Genomic DNA, 20,445 nt, shown 5'->3' on the forward strand with positions numbered 1-20,445 from the left:
GTGTGTTAGAATGCATATGTAAGAAAGTGTGTGCGCTCTTGACGTGTGTTTAGCTGAGAGTGTGCGGGTGGAAATGCTGAAGCGACCATCAAGGTTATTTTTGGGTCAGTGACAGCGTGTCAATGGCTGCAGATGCGTCGCAAAGGAAGGCTCTAAGATACCAGCAGACCCTGGTAGGTCTCTCTCTGTCTCTCTGTTCGTCTGTCCACCTCTCACTCTCTACCTGTCCGAGTGTCCATCCGTCTCTCTCCATCTCTGTCTCTGCCCGTCTGTCCACCTCTCACTCTACCTGTCCGAGTGTCCGTCCATCTCTCTCCATCTCTGTTTCTGCCCGTCTGTCCACCTCTCACTCTACCTGTCCGAGTGTCCGTCCGTCTCTCTCCATCTCTGTCTCTGCCCGTCTGTCCACCTCTCTCTTATTTTCAAATCACATTTTATTCGTCACATGCGCCGAATACAACTGGTATAGACTTTACCATGAAATGTTTGCTTACGAGCCCTTCCCAACAATGCAGAGTAAAAAAAATAAAAAATAGTAACACAAGGAATAAAAGAAGAATGGTGCTATATGCAGGGAGTACCAGTACCAGATCAATGTGCAGAGGTACGAGGTATTTGAGGTAGATACAGTATGTGCATGAAGGCAGGGTAAAGTGACTAGGCATCAGGATCGATAATAATAAGAGTAAAATAAAGAACTGAGTAGCAGCAGCAAATTATGTGTAAAAGTGTGTGAGTGTGTGTAATGTGTATGTATGTGTGTTTGTGTTGTGTTGGTCTGCGTGTGTGTGTGAGTGTATGTGTGGGAGTGTCAATGTAATGTGTGTGAGTGAGTGTGTATATGGTTTGTATGTATAGTCTAGTCAGTGTGTGTAGGGTCAGTGCAAGATAGTCAATGCAAATAGTTTGGGTACCATTAATTGACTATTTAGCGGTCAGGCTATTTAGCAGTCTTATTGCTTGGGGGTAGAAGCTGTCGCTAAGCCTATTGGTCTGAGAGCCAATGGTCCGGTACTGTTTGCCGGACGGTAGCAGAGTGAACAGTCTATGGCTTGGGTGGCTGGAGTCTTTGGCAATTTTTCAGGCCTTCCTCTGACATGGCCTGAAATACAGAGGTCCTGGATGGCAGGGAGCTCGGCCCCAGTGATGTACTGGGTTGACCGCACCACTCTATTCAGCCTCCTGAGGGGGAAGAGGCACTACCTTGCCCTCTTCACAACTGCTGGTGTGTCTGGACCATGTTAAGTCCTTAGTGATGTGGACGCCAAGAAACTTGAAGCTCTCAACCTGTTCCACTACAGCCCTGTCGATGTGGATGGGGGCATGCTCTCCCGTCTTTCTCCTATAGTCCACGATCAGCTCCTTGGTCTTTTCCCTCTGTCCGTCTCGTCGTCTGTCTCTCCATCTGTCTCTCCTCTCTCTCTCTCTCTCTCTCTCTCTCTCTCTCTCTCTCTCTCTCTCTCTCTCTCTCTCTCTCTCTCTCTCTCTCTCTCTCTCTCTCTCTCTCGCTCTCTGACCTCAATAGTGTTCTGTGCTCAGGTGTTTTGAGCTTGTCTGTTCTGCTGATGTAATGACATAAATATCTGACACTGTGGAGAACCTAGTCCTCCCTCATTCTCTCCTGGCCTGTCTTCAACTAGAGAATCTGAACGCTCATTGCTTCTTCATGTACGAGATCGCAAGGCCCACCACTCATCTATACACCGAGTATACCAAACATTAGGAACACCTTCCTAATATTGAGTTGCCCCTTTTGCCCTCTGAACAGCCTCAATTAGTCGGGTCATGATTCTACAAGGTGTCAAAAGCATTCAACATGGATGCTGGCTCATGTTGACTCCAATGCTTCCCACAGTTTTGTCAAGTTGGCTGGATGTCCTTTGGGTGGTGGATCATTCTTGATACACACAGGAAACTGTTGAGCGTGAAAAACCCAGCAGCGTTGCAGTTCTTGACACAAACCGGTGCACCTGGCACCTACTACCATATGCTGTTCAAAGGCACTTAAATGTTTTGTTCTGGCTCATTCACCCTCTGAATAACACACATACACAATCCATGTTTCAATTGTCTGTCTCAAGCCTTAAAAATCCTTCTTTAACCTGTCTCCTCCCCTTCATCTACACCGATTGAAGTGGATTTAACAAGTGACATCAATAAGGGATCATAGCTTTCACCTGTGTTCACCTGGTCAGTATATGTCATGGAAAGAGCATGTTAATGTTTTGCATACTCAGTGTATATCCTGGTGCTAAACCCCTGCTAAAGATCCCACTGGGTTTATACCTTGCCCTTGTCACTCAAACTCTTTTAGATAATAATAATAATATGCCATTTAGCAGACGCTTTTATCCAAAGCGACTTACAGTCATGTGTGCATAAATGTTTACGTATGGGTGGTCCCAGGGATCGAACCCACTACCCTGGCATTACAAGTGCCATGCTCTACCAATTGAGCTACAGAGGACAAACACCTCAACTTCATGAACCTAATACATGGGTGTTAAGATGGTTCTCGTCCTTTGTGATTTTTAGTGACCTCATGGGAAAAGTTAAGATCCCTCAAAGTGATATCCATCTCTGGTATGGTGGTCAGAATGCTCCTAAGACTTCAGTCTTGTAAAGCTATCACTGTTTTCATGGATATAAATAGATATTCCTATAGCAGGAAATGTGAGCAGACAGGTTCAATGTATTTATACAGCATCACTTCCCTGTGAGCGCGTGAAGGGATGAAGTTATATCCATAGAAAAATAATGAGTAGAACAGGTGTCCCTATTCAAGCAATGATGGCAAAATGGGTGGACTCGCAGCCATTTTGAGTATACTCATAGGAGCAAAGCAGGAAGTAAAAGCAGGAAGTGTACCCATAAATCTGTGCTGTGAATTGTTGAATCAATTCAACTGACATTACAAAAAACGCATCCCATTGCATGATCAGCATCAGTTAGCATCCTTTGAATGAGCATTCTACATTACCATGGAAATGATTGCTTCACAGTACCAGGCAGTCATTGCATGTGTACGCATGAGTTTACCAGTCAAATTTCCAGGGTTAGAGGTCCAAAGCCCATTCTATTCATTGTATTTCTATGGTCATGTCACTGTCTCCTCAGCTTCATCATTTTAAATCCTCACCAGTGGAGGCTGGTGGGAGGAACTATGGGAGGACGGGCTCATTGTAATGGCTGGAATGGGTGGAACGCTGCCCAAGACTGCCTCAATTCCCCCTTTTCTTCCACTCCTCCTTCTCTCTCCTCTCTTCCTCTCTTTCCTCTCCTCTCTTTCTTTCCCTTGGAGGTGCTAAGATAGACTTGAAGTCTACCCAAGGAGGCCCCTCACCTTCCTCTGTCCGCCTCCTCTTCTCTCCTGTGTCTTTGCCCTCTCCCTCCTCTCCTCCCTCTCTCTGTCTTGGAGAGGTTGCAGAGACGTGGTGGCCTCCTGCCCAAGGCGAATCCTTAATCCCTGGCCCTATCAGAGTGTCTGTGGGACCAGAGGTCAGATATAAATAAGATCTAAATTAGTCACACTATTTACAGGCTTAATATCCCTCCACTGGAGGTACCCACATCTATCACACAGATATGATCACTATGATGGGGCCGGGTGTGTGTCTGTGAGAGAGAGAGAGTGTGTGTGTGTGTGTGTGTGTGTGTGTGTTATGATCGCTATGGTGGGGTACAGAGGGGGAGAGAAAAGTGGGAGAATGGTGTGTTGAGCTGTTAATACTGGTACACTATCGTAATACTGTTTATTTATTAATCATTGCCTTGACACGGCCAGGGATCATTTCCTACAGCAAGATTTTTAAGTAAGCTAGCTAAACCCCTTCTGAGGATGGTGGACTGAACTTATGCAGTGAGGTGTGTCCCATGTTGTAAGAGGAGCAGAATATCTAGACAGGTTTTCACTTCCAGGTCACAAATGCACCCACGCGCGCACACACACATACACACACACACACACACACACACACACACACACACACACACACACACACACACACACACACACACTCACACTCACACTCACACTCACACTCACACTCACACTCACACTCACACTCACACTCACACTCACACTCACACACATACACAAGCAGAGACACAGACAGTGTCTCTCTGTTGGTATATGTCTGTCAGCACAGCCCCAGCTCCAGAGGTAAATTCCTCTCTCATCTAGACCAAGAGTCAACACAGCTGTGTGACCTGGAAGTAAATCACTTCATGTTCTGCTCCACTAACACAGTAGGCTATAGCCTGGGTCAGTAGGCTATAGTCTGGGTCAGTAGGCTATAGTCTGGGTCAGTAGGCTATAGTCTGGGTCAGTAGGCTATAGTCTGGGTCAGTAGGCTATATTCTGGGTCAGTAGGCTATAGCCTGGGTCAGTAGGCTATAGTCTGGGTCAGTAGGCTATAGTCTGGGTCAGTAGGCTATAGTCTGGGAAGCCTGGTATGGAGACATCACATCATGGGTGAGACAATCCATATGACATTTGGAATGTTTAGGTCTCCTGTTTTGGCTTTTTGACCATGGAATATCTAGGTAAATACTATATAACTATCTGTAAATGGTCTAATTAGTCATGAGAGTTGGCACTTCTAGGTTATTACACAGATCTTAGAATTTAATTACTGTATATATGGTTATTATTGGTCAATAACTGTTTTTTATGATACGCAATGGCTTGAGCTGAGAGAGAGAGAGAGAGAGAGAGAGAGAGAGAGAGAGAGAGAGAGAGAGAGAGAGGAGAGAGAGAGAGAGAGAGAGAGAGAGAGAGAGAGAAGAGGTTTGCGGAGAAGTGTCTCAGTGAGTATTGAGTCACACTGGCTCTAAATTTAACCCAGAGTTGGGTTTCACCCCAGAAGGCGAGGGTTAAGGGGGGAGACAGGGGAGACAGGGGATACAGGGGAGAGGGGTGGTGAGAGGGGAGACAGGGGAGAGGGGTGGCGAGAGGGAAAGTTTGGAGGGGGAATAGGTAAGATTGTTTTGAGAGATGGAGAGAATATCCCAATAGGTGAGTACGGTATTTTACCTTGTACGTCTGTACCTTTGTATGCATATACTATATTCCCAGTACTGTCAGTCACAAATGAGTTTCCTAACTGACATCGTCAAAGTACAATCCTACAAACCTAATCCCATTCCACCCAATAAAGCAGGTTTAACATAGCATTAGTGCCAGGTATTAAATCACTAACACTTCCATTCACGCCCTGCGAGGTGTCGCTAGTTAGTTTTATGATCTTGGACTGGATAGCTGGAGTCTCCTGGACTGACTGGCTGACTGGCTTATAGGGAATAGACCTAGGAGAATGAATAGCTGTTGACAACCTATTAAGTGTCTGTATTAACCGCCACCCCTTTCTCCTCCTCTGTGTGTGTGCGCGTCTGCTTGCGACCAGAAGTCCCCACAAGAATATTAAACAAACAACAATTTAACAAACTGGGGACATTTTGTTTGTCTCCACAAGGTCAACTGCTATTTCTAGGGGGTTTAGGGTTAAGGTTAGAATTAGTGTTCGGGTTAGAATTAGGTTTAGGGTTAGGAGCTAGGGTTAGTTTTAGAGTTAGGAGCAAGGGTTAGGTTTAGGGTTAGGGTTAAGGTTAGGTTTTGGGGTTAGATTTAGGGGTTAGATTTAGGGTTAGGGTTAGGGTTTAGGGAAAATAGGATTTTTAATGGGACTGAATTGTGTGTCCTCACAAGGCTAGTTATACAAGACTGTGTGTGTGTGTGTGTTGTACTTAATTGACCATACCTGTTAGTCATTGGGGACGATACTGTACTACCTCCCCTTGGACAAAAAGAAGGCAGGTACAGTCAGTCTTACAGGGATGTCTTAAAGGACAGGAAAGGACAGATGTAATATCCAGATAGAGGTTATATACAGTGTATATTAGAGAGCGGAAGGAGAGCGTGACAACATACAGCACCTGAGAAGAGGGGAGGGAAGATGCGGGAGCGCATCAACACTTTTGAGACAGGGCTGAATTTAGACCAGATTCTGGTAATTATTGATATTGATATTTTATTAGTCCTATTTATGCTTCTTTATTACATTATAACATAACATAATTGCAAATGATTAAGAGGTCATGGTGACATTGTTTATGTTAGAATGTTACCTTTTTATTTACATGTGGTCTCAATTTGTGTTGTTCTCACATTTTATATGTTCTCAAATTTAAACTGCTTGACATCAATTTCTTAAGGAAATCAATATTGCAGTCAATCAACTAAAGAAAATATGTGCATTGCATTTAAGAGATGTGCAAAGAGATACTGCACAGAGTTTGGAATATTCTCTTTAAACTATTGTGAATGAAATATTGACTCTTGGGGATCTCCTAAAACAGTGTGGTTACCCTTATAGGTTGTGTGTTAGGGTTTACTTGCGTGCTTTGAATTGTTATGGGAGTGTTGTTGTGGCACCCCTGTACTTTAAACTACGATTGGAGCCAATGATTTTTACAGGGGTGAGTTTCCCTTACCTTATTATAGATTACACATGTGTGAGAGTGTGTGCATGTGTGTGTCAGTGTGTGTGTGTGTGTGTGTGTGTGTGTGTGTGTGTGTGTGTGTGTGTGTGTGTGTGTGTGTGTGCGTGTGGTCAGCCCTGACATATAGCCCTGTCTTGGGACACAAGGTTAATAATATAATCTGACCCAGTCACTGACGGACAGATACAGAGATTAGGACATGGGGCACCACACACACTCACGAGTGACCCAGGAATCTGTTGTTATTATTATTTTTAATTAACTCTGAATGTCACACTGCCCTTCAGTCTCTGAATCTGTTAGCAGCTCTCACTCTCTCTCTCTCTAAGTCTCTCTCTACCGCTCTGTCTCGCTCTCTCTCTCACTCTCTCCCTGAATTTCTTCTCTACCTCTCTCTCTATCTCTCTCTCTCTCGTTTCTCTCTTTCTCTCTCCTGAGTCTCTCTTCTACCTTCTCTCTCTCTCTCTCTCTCTCTCTCTCTCTCTCTCTCTCTCTCTCTCTCTCTCTCTCTCTCTCTCTCTCTCTCTCTCTCTCTCTCTCTCTCTCTCTCTCTCTCTCTCAATTCAATTCCATTCAATTTCAATTTAAGGGCTTTATTGGCATGGGAAACATATGTAACATTGCCAAAGCAATTGAAGTAGATAGTAAACAAAAGTGAAATAAACAATAAATATCCCTCTCTCTCTCAATTCAATTTCAATTTAAGGGCTTTATTGGCAAAAGTGAAATAAACAATAAATATTAACAGTAAACATTACACTCAGAAGTTCCAAAAGAATAAAGACATTTAAAATGTCATATTATGTATATATACAGTGTTGTAACAATGTGCAAATAGTTAAAGTACAAATGGGAAAATGAATAAACATAATATGGGTTGTATTTACAATGGTGTTTGTTCTTCACTGGTTGCCCTTTTCTTGTGGCAACAGGTCATAAATCTTGCTGCTGTGATGGCACACTGTTGTATTTCACCCAGTAGATAAGGGAGTTTATCAAAATTGGGTTTGTTTCGAATTCTTTGTGGATATCTCTGTAATCTGAGGGAAATATGTGTCTTTACTATGGTCATACATTTGGAGGAGGTTAGGAAGTGCAGCTCAGTTTCCACCTCATTTTGTGGGCAGTGTGCACATAGCCTATCTTCTCTTGAGAGCCAGGTCTGCCTACGGCAGCCTTTCTCAATAGCAAGTCTATGCTCACTGAGTCTGGGTCAGTCACAGTGGTCAGGTATTCTGCCACTGTGGACTCTCTGTTTAGGGCCAAATAGCATTCTAGTTTGCTCTGTTTTTTTGTTAATTCTTTCCAATGTGTCAAGTAATTTCTCTTTTTGTTTTCTCATGATTTGGTTGGGTCTAATTGTGTTGTTGTTGTTGTCCTGGGGCTCTGTGGGGTTTGTTTGTGTTTGTGAACAGAGCCCCGGGACCAGCTTAATTAGGTGACTCTTCTCCAAGTTCATCTCTCTGTAGGTGATGGCTTTGTTATGGAAGGTTTGGGTCGTTCACAGCTTTGTGGAAGTTACCTGTGGCGCTGATGGTATGTATAGTTTTTTGTGTGCTCTAGGGCAACGGTGTCTAGATGGAATTTGTATTTGTGGTCCTGGCAACTGGACCTTTTTTGGAACACCATTATTTTGTCTTACTGAGATTTACTGTCAGGTCCCAGGTCTGACAGAATCTGTGCAGAAGATCTAGGTGCTGCTGTAGGCCCTCCTTGGTTGGTGACAGACGCACCAGATCATCAGCAAACAGTAGACATTTGACTTCAGATTCTAGTAGGGTGAGGCCGGGTGCTGCAGACTGTTCTAGTGCCCTCGCCAATTTGTTGATATATATGTTGAAGAGGGTGGGGCTTAAACTGCATCCCTGTCTCACCCCACGGCCCTGTGGAAAGAAATGTGTGTGTTTTTTGCCAATTTTAACCGTACACTTGTTGTTTGTGTACGTGGATTTTATAATGTCATATGTTTTTCCCCAACACCACTTTCCATCAATTTGTATAGCAGACCCTCATGCCAAATTGAGTCAAAAGCTTTTTTGAAATCAACAAAGCATGAGAAGACTTTGCCTTTGTTTTGGTTTGTTTGTTTGTCAATTAGGGTGTGCAGGGTGAATACGTGGTCTGTCGTACGGTAATTTGGTAAAAAGCCAATTTGACATTTGCTCAGTACATTGTTTTCACTGAGGAAATGAACTAGTCTGCTGTTAATGATAATGCAGAGGATTTTCCCAAGGTTGCTGTTGACGCATATCCCACGGTAGTTATTGGGGTCAAATTTGTCTCCACTTTTGTGGATTGGGGTGATCAGTCCTTGGTTCCAAATATTGGGGAAGATACCAGAGCTAAGGATGATGTTAAAGAGTTTATGTATAGCCAATTGGAATTTGTGGTCTGTATATTTTATCATTTCATTGAGGATACCATCAACACCACAGGCCTTTTGGGTTGGAAGGTTTGTATTTTGTCCTGTAGTTCATTCAATGTAATTGGAGAATCCAGTGGGTTCTGGTAGTCTTTAATAGTTGATTCTAAGATTTGCATTTGATCATGTATATTATTTTGCTGTTTGTTCTTTATTATAGGGCCAAAAAGATTGGAGAAGTGGTTTACCCATACATCTCCCTTTTGGATAGATAGCGCTTCGTGTTTGTTTAGTGTTTTCCAATTTTCCCAGAAGTGGTAAGAGTCTATGGATTCTTCAATTACATTGAGCTGATTTCTGACATGCTGTTCCTTCTTTTTCCGTTGTGTATTTCTGTATTGTTTTAGTGATTCACCATAGTGAAGGCATAGGCTCAGGTTTTCTGGGTCTCTATGTTTTTGGTTGGATAGGTTTCTCAATTTCTTTCTTAGGTTTTTGCATTCTTCATCAAACCATTGTTACTTTTCTTCGGTTTTCTGTTAGAGATTTTTTGATTTGATAGGGAAGCTGATAGGGAAGCTGAGAGGTCAAATATACTGTTTAGGTTTTCTACTGCCAAGTTTACACCTTTACTATTACAGTGGAACGTTTTGTCCAGGAAGTTGTCTAGAATGGATTGAATTTGTTGTTGCCTAATTGTTTTTTGGTAGGTTTCGACACTACTTTCCTTCCATCTATAGCATTTCTTAATATTATTCAGTTCCTTTGGCTTTGATGCCTCATGATTGAGTATTGCTCTGTTCAAGTAGACTGAGATTTTGCTGTGGTCTTATAGGGGTGTCAGTGGGCTGACTGTGAACGCTCTGAGAGACTCTGGGTTGAGGTCAGTGATAAAGTAGTCTACAGTACTACTGCCAAGAGATGAGCTATAGGTGTACCTACAATAGGAGTCCCCTCGAAGCCTACCATTGACTATGTACATTCCCAGCGTGCGACAGAGCTGCAGGAGTTGTGACCTGTTTTTGTTGGTTATGTTGTCGTAGTTGTGCCTAGGGGGGCATATGGGGGAGGAATGCTGTCACCTCCAGGTAGGTGTTTTTCCCCTGTGTGCTGAGGGTTTCAGGTTCTTGTCCAGTTCTGGCATTTAAGTCGCCACAGACTAGTACATGTCCCTGGGTCTGGAAATGATTGATTTCCCCCTCCAGGATGGAGAATCTGTCTTCATTAAAGTATGGGGATTCTAGTGGGGGGATATAGGTAACACACAGGAGGACATTTTTCTCTGTTGAGATAATTTTATTTTGAATTTCTAGCCAAATGTAAAATGTTTCTGTTTTGATTCCTGTTTTGATTCCTGTTGTTCCCGTCTCTCTCTCTCTCTCTCTCTCTCTCTCTCTCTCTCTCTCTCTCTCTCTCTCTCTCTCTCTCTCTCTCTCTCTCTCTCTCTCTCTCTCTCTCTCTCTCTCTCTCTCTCTCTCTCTCTCTCTCTCTCTCTCTCTCTCTCTCTCTCTCTCTCTCTTTCTCTCTCTCTCCCTGAGTCTCTCTCTACCCCTCCCCCCTCTCTCTCTCTCTCTCTCTCTGTCTCTCTTTCTCTTTCTCTCTCTGTCTCTCACACTCTCTCCCTGAGTCTCTCTCTACCCTTCTCTCTCTACCCCCCCTCTCTCTCTCTCTCGCTCTCTCTCTGTCTCGCCCACTCTCTTCCTGATTCTCTCTCTACCCTTCTCTCTCTCTCTCTCTCTCTTGGTGTTTCTTGGTACCACTTGTATGTATTTCATAAATATTTTAAAATTGGTAGGATTGAACCTGAGCTAGATTCTCTCTGGCTCTGCGCGTATTGAGTCCTTTGGCATGGTGAGTATGTGTGTGGAATAGTAGTGAATGTGTTATCAGTGTATTGAGTGGAGTGTACAGTGTATGACTCCACACACAGGGTCACACAGTGACACAGGACAAACACAGGCTGACAGATGGAGAGGGATAGGCTCTCAGTAATAGGTGTATCACAGGTCTCAGACTCTCTCTCACGCTGTCTCTCTCTTTCTTTTTCTCTCTCTTTCTTTCTCCAGAGAGAGATACTGTGATGATGACACATTCTTTTCTCCCTGTGATTTATTCAGTCTTTCATTCCGTGTCTTATCTGTTGATCTCTCGATCTATCGTACTGTCTGTCTCTCACCCTCTGTCTCCCCCTCTTATTTTTGTCATCACACCCCAGGTTCCTCTTTTTTTGCCAGTCTTGCCTGTTTGTTCATCCCAGATTGATAGTGTTGTGTTGTTAATGTTTGGTGTTGACCTGATATTACAGTCACATATAATACTGTAGGACAGGGAGAGAACAGTCTCATTACAGAATGCCCAAGAAAGCAGACACAGAACAGGTACTGTATGCAACAGGATTATATATTCATCTTAAGCTGTTAAATGTAGTATGTGTCTTTTGAGGGGTTATACAGTGAGCTCCAAATGTATTGGGACAGTGACAAATGTGTACTCTGTACTCTAGCACTTTGGATTTGAAATTATACAATTACTAGGAGGTTAAAGTGCAGACTGTCAGCTTTAATATGAGGGTATTTTCATCCATATCCGGTGAACCGTTTAGAAATAACTTTTTGTACATAGTGTCCCCATTTTAGGGGACCAAAAGTATTGGGACAATTTCACTTATATGTGTACATACTCACTGTATATTTATGTGATCAACACAGCATAATGTCTACTGCTTCCTCGAGAGGGAAAATTCAAGTTAACTTGCCTGGCAAGACATCAGTGTTTTACTTGTTTTTTATCTTAATTAATTATAGCTCCACTATTAGTACAGCTATTATAGTGTAAATGTCAGATTGAAAACAATTGAGTAAATGCTTGTTGCATGGCAATCCATAAGCATCTGGATATAATACAGCATTTTTAAAATAAGAATAAACAGATAGTAGAGATAATTTGCTCACTTGCAGTAAAATTTGCTCTAGGACCATCAAAACATCAAAATAACTTTTAAGAGGTGTGTTCAAGAACAGTGGGCAACATTAGATGTGTTTAACACCAGCCCCACTATAGCCTGTAATTCCATCAACCTATTGGGGAATAGGGAATGGTCACTATGGGGAATGAGTCAAGAGAGGTTCAACCAAGGTGAAACATTGCACAAGGCAGTTCAGCGTTGTTGTTGTTGACCGTTTATTGTTTACAAAAAATGTATCCCTCAAAGTAGCCTAGATCTTGCCCCTAGAAACAGATTACAAACACAGGTGAAGTGGGTAAACAGTGAAACACAAATCACTAGTGTCACAACGTTAATGCTTTTACTCTGCATAAATATACAAAGCCGTTTTGAAATGAACAGTTGCACCTGTATCATACAGGGTTCTGGTTAATTCCACTAATTCCAATCTAATTCCAGGTCAGTCTTTGAATTCAAAGAAGATGTCAATTCTTCTCAATTCCAATGTTAGGTCAATTTCAAGAATTATATTCCCAATTCAATATTATACCAGACAATTCCACACATTCCAATTCCAATTTCATTCCTTCAGACTTTCAGGATGATAATGTCACTGTTCAGACAGCTTAGCTATACTGGAAATACAGAAATACAAGTTGAAATTATTTTAAACAAATCATGCTGTCAATTTTTGTACACTAACTGGGAAATGTACAAATATTGAATTCCAATTCAATTCCAAAGATTAAATGTTTTTACAATTCCAATTCAATTCTAATTCCAACAGTCCAAATTGTTGAAATTCGAATTGAATTCAATGTAAATTTTCCAATCAAATCAAATTGGATTTGACCACAACCATGGTATCATCTGACATGGTTGTCAGTAGGCCTCCTGGTTGGTTGGTTGCAGCAGCTTTCCTCTCCTATGAGAACCTAATACAGCACTGTCTGACACCAGTGATTTAGTTCTTCCACTGATTTAGACTCATGTGTTGCAACGTAGTGGTATGCAGATGTACTGTAGGTGTAAGCATAAGTTGTCTTGAAGCCCAGGTCCAGGACCAGGTGTGTTTTATAGCGTGTGTATTAGGAGTGGGGTGGTGAAAGCTGATCCTAGAGCAGCTCCTAAGTGTAACACCCTTCCTGGTTCTGTGTGTGTGTGTGTGTGTGTGTGTGTGTGTGTGTGTGTGTGTGTGTGTGTGTGTGTGTGTGTGTGTGTGTGTGTGTGTGTGATTGTGTGTGTGTGTGTGTGTGTGTGTGTGTGTGTGTGTGTGTGTGTGTGTGTGTGTGTGTGCATGAGTACATGCGTGTGTGCGTGTTGGAAGAAGAAGGTGCGGAATGTTCTGTCTTCCTGGGATCTCTTCCTCTGGCAACCTGGCTCCTGTCCAGTCCAGCTTCCACTCAGGGAGGGGTTTTTCCGATCTCTTGGCCCGTTTTGTCTATTTTTGGCCGGCAGCAGGGTATACAGGTTGGTGTGTATCTCTTACACACACGCCGCACATTCCCTCTCTAACTCATTATCTCCAGCTATCCCACTGTGCTGGATCCAGTTTTCTCCCCCGCTCCCATTTATGATCCCCCTTTTAATTTCCTCTGATTCTCTCTCCCTCCTACTCCCACTCACTTCCTCTCTCTCTCATCTACCTTTCTTCCCTAACCTCAAATTCAAGACAATGCAACACAAAACCCTACTGTATCATGGGGATTTCTGGGCTTTCTTGATAATGTAGTCTTTGATCTCAGTGTTCAGCTCTATTGGGAGAAGGCCTACAGGGAGCCTCTTGGTAGTGAAGAGAGCTGCAATGCTTTCTGGGTAATGAAATCGTCTCTGTCCAGGAAACTGCAAGGGGTTCTGGGTAATGTAGTCTTTGATCTCATTGTTCAGCTCTATGGGGAGAAGGCCTACAGGGAGCCTCTTGGTAGTGAAGAGAGCTGCAATGCTTTCTGGGTAATGAAGTCTGCTCTGTCCTGGAAACTGCAAGGGTTTCTGGGTAATACTATACAGTCTTTTCTCTATCCAGGGAGGTGCTCTTGGTAATTATATGTAGTATCCTGCTCTGTCCAGGTCCATGGGCGAGTAGAGGGAGCCCGCTGGGCTTTCTGGGTAATGTAATGGAGATGCAACATTGCTTCCTGGGTAATGTAGTCTTTGCTCTGTCCAGCTCTACGGGGAGTACAGGGAGCAGCAGGGTAGCTTTGCTAGGCGGGAAGCCACACGGCTGCTGACAGAGAGACAATGGAGGAGACAGACAGGAGAAAACACCATGGTCAACGCCAGACGGGGGCATGGCCAACGACATCACCACTCCGTCACCATGGAGTCATATCTCAGCCACACCTCCTCCACAAAGAAGCCACGCCCCTACTCCAAATACCAAGGTGAGAGACAAGGACTTGTTCTAGCTACATCACTGTAAATAACCCCCGGTAAAAGTTATATTGAGGCCTAAACACATACAGTAATATAGCTTATTGTGTTGGTCCAGACTGTGTGGCTCGTATACAGCGGTACATCGTGACCAAGCTGGGGGAGGACTGGATCTTCCTGGTGCTGCTGGGCCTCACCATGGCCCTGGTCAGCTGGAGCATGGACTACACCAGTGCCAAGAGCTTACAAGGTATGTGACTACAGTCCCCATAACCCACTGTGGCTGTAGCAGGCCAGGTACCCTCACTAGATGGCCATACAAGACAGAACAAAAACTGATGAGCAATATCATGAGCTATTTGACCTAAATTTAGGCCTACTAATTGCAAGTCAACCCCTTGTCCCTACCCCCTAGGTAAGTCAAATAAAATAAAATAAAATGTTATTAGTTACATGCGCCGAATGCAACAAGTGTAGACTTTACAGTGAAATGCTTACTTACAAGCCCTTAACCAACAATGCAGAATTAAAAAGTAAGACACATATTTGCTAAATAAAAAAGGAAATAATAAGACAATAAACACTATAACGAGGAGCTCCAGTAGAGTCAATGTGCCGGGGTACGAGGTAGTTGAGATAATCGAGGTAATACAGTATGTGTCACGCTCTGGCTCCGGGACTCTGTATGTTGAGCCAGGGTGTGTTCGTTCTGTGTGGGTTGTTTCTATGTTGGGTTTTCTAGGTTGTTGTTTTCTGTGTTGCCCTAAGTGACTCCCAATCAGAGGCAACGAGTGTCAGCTGTTTTCTGGTTGTCTCTGATTGGGAGCCATATTTAAACTGTCTGTTTTCACTTTGTGGTTGTGGTTTCTTGTTCCTTTTGATTTGTGTTTTGTGTCGAAGGACTTCACGTATCGTTGGTTGTTTTGTTCGCTGTTTTGTACAAGTAATAAATATGTACGCATCTCACGCTGCGCCTTGGCCCGCTTCATTTCAAGACGATCGTGACAGTATGTACAAGTAGGTAGGAGTAAAAGTGACTAGGCAATCAGGATATATAATAAACAGAGTAGCAGCAGCGTATGTGAAGAGTGTGAAAGTGTGTGTATGTGTGTGCGTGGTGTCAATATGCATGTGTGTGTGTGTTTTGTGTGTGTGAGCTTATGTAGCGTGTGTGTGTGTATGTGTGTGTGTGTGTTGGAGTGTCAGTGTAGTATGTGTGAGTGTGTGGGTAGAGTCTAGTGAGTGTGCATAGATCCAGTGTAAGAAAATGACAATAAATATTTTAAAAATTAACTGTTCAGCAGTCTTATGGCTTTCGGGGTAGAAGATGTTTAGGAGCCTTTCGGTCCCAGACTTGGCGCTCCGGTACCGCTTGCCATGCGGTAACAGAGAGAGCAGTCTATGACTTTGTTGGCTGGAGTCTTTGACAACTTTTGGGGCCTTCCTCTGACACCGTCTGGTATAGAGGTCCTGGATGGCAGGGAGTTTGGCGCCAGTGATGTACTATGCCGTATGCACTACCCTCTGTAGCGCCTTGCGGTCAGATGCTGAGCAGTTGCCATACCAAGCTGTGATGCAGCCAGTCAAGATGCTCTCAATGGTGCAGCTGAATAACTTTTTGAGGATCTGAGGGCCCATGCCAAATCTTTTCAGCCTCCTGAGGGGGAAGAGGCGTTGTCGTGCCCTCTTCACGACTGTGTTGGCGTGTTTGGACCATGATAGGCCCTTGGTGATTTGGACACCAAGGAACTTGAAGCTCTTGACCCGCTCCACTTCAGCCCCGTCGATGTGAATGGGGGCGTGTTCGGCCCTCCATTTTCTGTAGTCCACAATAAGATCCTTTGTCTTGCCCACATTGAGGGAGAGGTTGTTGTCCAGGCACAACACTGCTAGGTCTCTGACCTCCTCCCTATAGGCTGTCTCATCGTCGTCGGGTATCAGGCCTACCACCGTTGTGTCGTCAGCAAACTTAATGAGGGTGTTGGAGTCATGTGTGGCCACGCAGTCGTGGGTGAGCAGGGAGTACAGGAGGGGACTGAGCACGCACCCCTGAGAGGACCCATGTTGAGGGTCAGTGTGGCGAATGTGTTGTTTCCTACCCTAACCACCTGGGGGCGGCCCGTCTGGTAGGCTTGCGTCACTGGGCAGCTCTCGGCAGGGTTTCCCTTTGTAATCCGTGATAGTTTGCAAGCCCTGCCACATGTCAGAGCCAGTGTAGTAGGATTCGATCTTAGTCCTGTATTGCCTGTTTGATGGTTCGTTGGAGGGCGTAGCGGCATTTCTTATAAGTGTCCGGATTAGTGTCCCGCTCCTTGAAAGCAGCAGCTCTAGCCTTTAGCTCAGTGAGGAAATTGCCTGTAATCCATGGCTTCTGGTTGGGATATGTACGTACGGTCACTGTGGGGACGATGTTGAAGTGTATAGATGTGTGGCTGTTGACCTTCCCTGCTCTACACTCTTCCCTGCTCTACACACAGAAAAAAGGATTCCAAAAGGGTTATTTGGCTGTCCCCATAGGAGAACCCTTTTTGGTTCCAGGTAGAACCCTTTTTGGTTTCAAGTATAACCCTTTTGGGTTCAATGTAGTACCCTCTGTGGAAAGGGTTCTACATGGAACCCAAAAGGGTTCTACCTGGAACCAAAAAGGGTTCTTCAAAGGGTTCTCCTATTGGGGACAGCCAAATAACCCTTTTGGGTTCTAATAGTGTAACCCACTGCTCCACTCTCCCTGATTCTTCCTCCTCCTCCTCCTCCACCTCCTATCTCCCCTCTCCCAGCGTATAAGTGGATGCACGGGGAGCTGAGGGGGAATGTCCTGATCCAGTACCTGGCCTGGGTCGTCTACCCCATGGTCCTCGTCATGTTCGCCTCCCTCTTCTGCAACATAGTCGCCCCTCAGGCCATAGGTGGGTACTGATCATAGTGTTGCTCTCCTTGTCTCCATCTCTTTCTCCCACCTGGTTCCCCAAAAGTACATAAGTATGATATAACTGCTCTGTTTCCAGTATCTGTCTATCTATCAGTCTTTTTCTCCAACATTCTCTCTGTTTCTCTGTCTCATGTAGGTTCTGGTATTCCTGAGCTGAAGACCATTCTGCGAGGGGTGGTGTTGAAGGAGTATCTAACTCTTAAAGCCTTCGTTGCCAAAGTCATCGGGCTGACCGCCGGCCTGGGCAGTGGCATGCCCGTGGGGAAAGAGGTGGACCTACTCCTCTCCTCCAATTATTATTATCTCCCTCCCTCCCTCTCTCCCTTCTCTCTCTCTCTCTCTCTCTCTCTCTCTCTCTCTCTCTCTCTCTCTCTCTCTCTCTCTCTCTCTCTCTCTCTCTCTCTCTCTCCCCGTCCCTCCCTCCATCCCTCTCTCTCTCTCTCTCTCTCTCTCTCTCTCTCTCTGACCTCTTTCGCTAACGTTCTCTCTCTTTGACCTCTTTCTCTAACTCCCTCTGTGTATCTATTCTCTCACCTTCTTTTTATCTCTCTGCTTCTTCCCTTCCTCTTCCTCTCTTTCCTTACTTTCCTCCCTTACTGTATCTGCCCTCTCCCTCTCTTCCTTTCTCTCTCCTTCTCTCCCAGTGAGTAGTATAATACATCATCTTCTGTCGTGTTTTCTCCTCCTCTCCTTGTGGGACAGAAACAATTTACTAAACTCCTCGACAAAGTCCATTCATTTTCCCTTTATGGAGGCTGGTCAACTGTCAAACATAGCAATTATAACATTATTAGTCTCTGCTGATTCAAGTTAAGAATTCAAATCAGAGCAAATTATCCATGTCTATGCAGGTCATGTGTATGGTGGGTCTACCTCTGTGCTCTGTGCTCTGTGTCTCTGGGGATAGCAGGAGATTTGCCCAACCACTGATACAAGGTCAGGTATTTTCGCATCCCCCTAATGGTTAAGAATTAGGATTAAGGGTAATCTGATCCTAGATCTGTGGGGACTGGAGAAGGGCAACTTCTACCTCAAGTGTGTGACTGACTCTGTCGTCCTCCTTCCCGTGCTTCCTAGGGTCCCTTCGTCCACATTGCCAGTATCTGTGCTGCTGTGCTGAGTAAAATCATGTCCATCTTCTCTGGAGTGTATGAGGTAAGCCGACTCCCTGACCAAAACAAACTACAACTCCCAGCAACCCCCACTCTGACTAGCATGATCTTTGACCTTAGTAATAACAGTAATATGAAATGTGGCTGTGAGGCTGTCGCTCTGTCATGTCTGAGCTCTTAATTATCTTTTTTAAGTCTCACAACTCTTGTTCTTGTTGCTGTTATGCCTGTATCTCTCCCCCTCTCTCTCTCTCTCTCTCTCTCTCTCTCTCTCTCTCTGTCTCTCTCTGTCTTTCTCACTCTCTCTCTCTCTCTCTCTCCCTCTCTCCTCTCTCTCTCTCTCTCTGTCTCTCTCTCTCTCTCTCTCTCTCTCTCTCTCTCTCTCTCTCTCTCTCTCTCTCTCTCTCTCTCTCTCTCTCTCTCTCTGTCTTTCTCACTCTCTCTCTCTCTCTCTGTCTCTCTCTGTCTTTCTCACTCTCTCTCTCTCTCTCTCTCTGTCTTTCTCACTCTCTCTCTCTCTCTCTGTCTTTCTCACTCTCTCTCTCTCTCTCTCTCTCTCTCTCTCTCTCTCTCTCTGTCTTTCTCGCTCTCTCTCTCTCTCTCTCTCTCTCTCTCTCTCTCTCTCTCTCTCTCTCTCTCTCTCTCTCTCTCTCTCTCTCTCTCTCGCTCTCTCTGTCTCTCTTTGTCTTTCTCTCCCTCCATCCCTTGTGTCTTTGTTTAGGCTCAGCAGTCCCTCACACGTTGTCTGTGTTTGTGTATGTGTATTAATAGTGTGATGTTATGTCTGGAATCTGTATTAACACTGACCTCCCATGACTGTCTCTGTCTCCCCCCTCCCCTCGCTCTTCCCACGTCTCTCTCCTCCCCATCCCTGCCTCCCATGTTCTCCCCTTCCTCTCCTCTCCCACTCCCTCTCCCCTCTCTCTTTCCCCCCCTTGTTTTATCCCGTCATCCTCCACCCGCCCACCCCCTCTTGTTTGTTCCGTTGACCCCCTGACCCCAGAGTAGTGCCCATAACCAGGACCTGCTAGTATGTGCGTGTGCCGTGGGAGTGGCCACCTGCTTCGTTGCCCCCGTGGGAGGCAAGTCCCACCCACATATCCCTACATGCACCTCTCCATGGCAGCACCAGAGACCTGGAGTTTATGGAGCAGTGGGGTGCAATGCATAGAATGTTACAGATATAAATGTATTGTATAGAATGGAAATAACAGTGTAATGAATAATGAACATTGCTGGGTGTAAGTAATTCTATTTGCAATGGCCTGAGCATTTTGTCCTATTGATTAGACAGCATGTTCTGAATGTCTGGTCTCTCTCTGTCTCTGTCTATTTTTATGATTTTTCAGGGCTTGTGTGACTCTGGTGAGCTTGGTTGGTTTGGTGGTTCTCTGCTGTGCTGTTCTGTATAGTATATCCCTGGCTCATGCTATACCACACTGTTGGGAATATTCTTCATTCACTTTATTCCTTTTTTCCTCTCCTCCACCCTCTCACTCTCCCATTCCCCATGTGTTCTCTCACTCACCTTCTTCTCTCTATCCTCTGCCCTCTCCATTTTTCTTTCTCTCCTGTACTTTCTCCTCCCTCCTCTCCTCTCTCCTCCCTCTCTTCTCTGTGTCAGTAGAACCCCTATGGTTACACAGACATTCTGACAGTGGGCTGTGCCGTGGGGGTGGGCTGCTGTTTCGGCACTCCTCTAGGAGGTACTGTATCACTCCCTAACCGCTACACTACGACCTCTCTACTATACTGCTATCACTCCTTCACTACACCTCTTTCTATATATACTACTATCACTCCTTCACTACACCTCTTTCTATACTACTATCACTCCTTCACTACACCTCTTTCTATACTACTATCACTCCTTCACTACACCTCTTTCTATATATACTACTATCACTCCTTCACTACACCTCTTTCTATACTACTATCACTCCTTCACTACACCTCTTTCTATATATACTACTATCACTCCTTCACTACACCTCTTTCTATATATACTACTATCACTCCTTCACTACACCTCTTTCTATACTACTATCACTCCTTCACTACACCTCTTTCTATACTACTATCACTCCTTCACTACACCTCTTTCTATACTACTATCACTCCTTCACTACACCTCTCTACTATACCACTATCACTCCTTCACTACACCTCTTTCTATACCACTATCACTCCTTCACTACAGCTCTTTCTATACAACTCTCTCAATCCT

At 44.5% G+C, this 20,445-nt stretch overlaps 1 pseudogene across 1 annotated transcript in view; it reads left to right on the forward strand.

Moving 5' to 3' along the window:
- Nucleotides 1-5,954: 5,954 nt before the first annotated feature.
- Nucleotides 5,955-20,445, forward strand: part of LOC311107865 (chloride channel protein 1-like) — a 27,443-nt pseudogene continuing 12,952 nt past the window's right edge. Inside the window, exons 1-7 of the transcript in view lie at nt 5,955-6,008; nt 13,972-14,188; nt 14,296-14,427; nt 16,955-17,083; nt 17,243-17,376; nt 18,184-18,261; nt 19,846-19,924. The product of the transcript in view is annotated as a chloride channel protein 1-like (transcript). The remainder of the gene's footprint in view (nt 6,009-13,971; nt 14,189-14,295; nt 14,428-16,954; nt 17,084-17,242; nt 17,377-18,183; nt 18,262-19,845; nt 19,925-20,445) is intronic.

The sequence above is a fragment of the Coregonus lavaretus genome (genome assembly GCF_964263955.1).
Source record: "Coregonus lavaretus genome assembly, chromosome: 3".
Lineage (NCBI taxonomy): Eukaryota > Metazoa > Chordata > Actinopteri > Salmoniformes > Salmonidae > Coregonus > Coregonus lavaretus.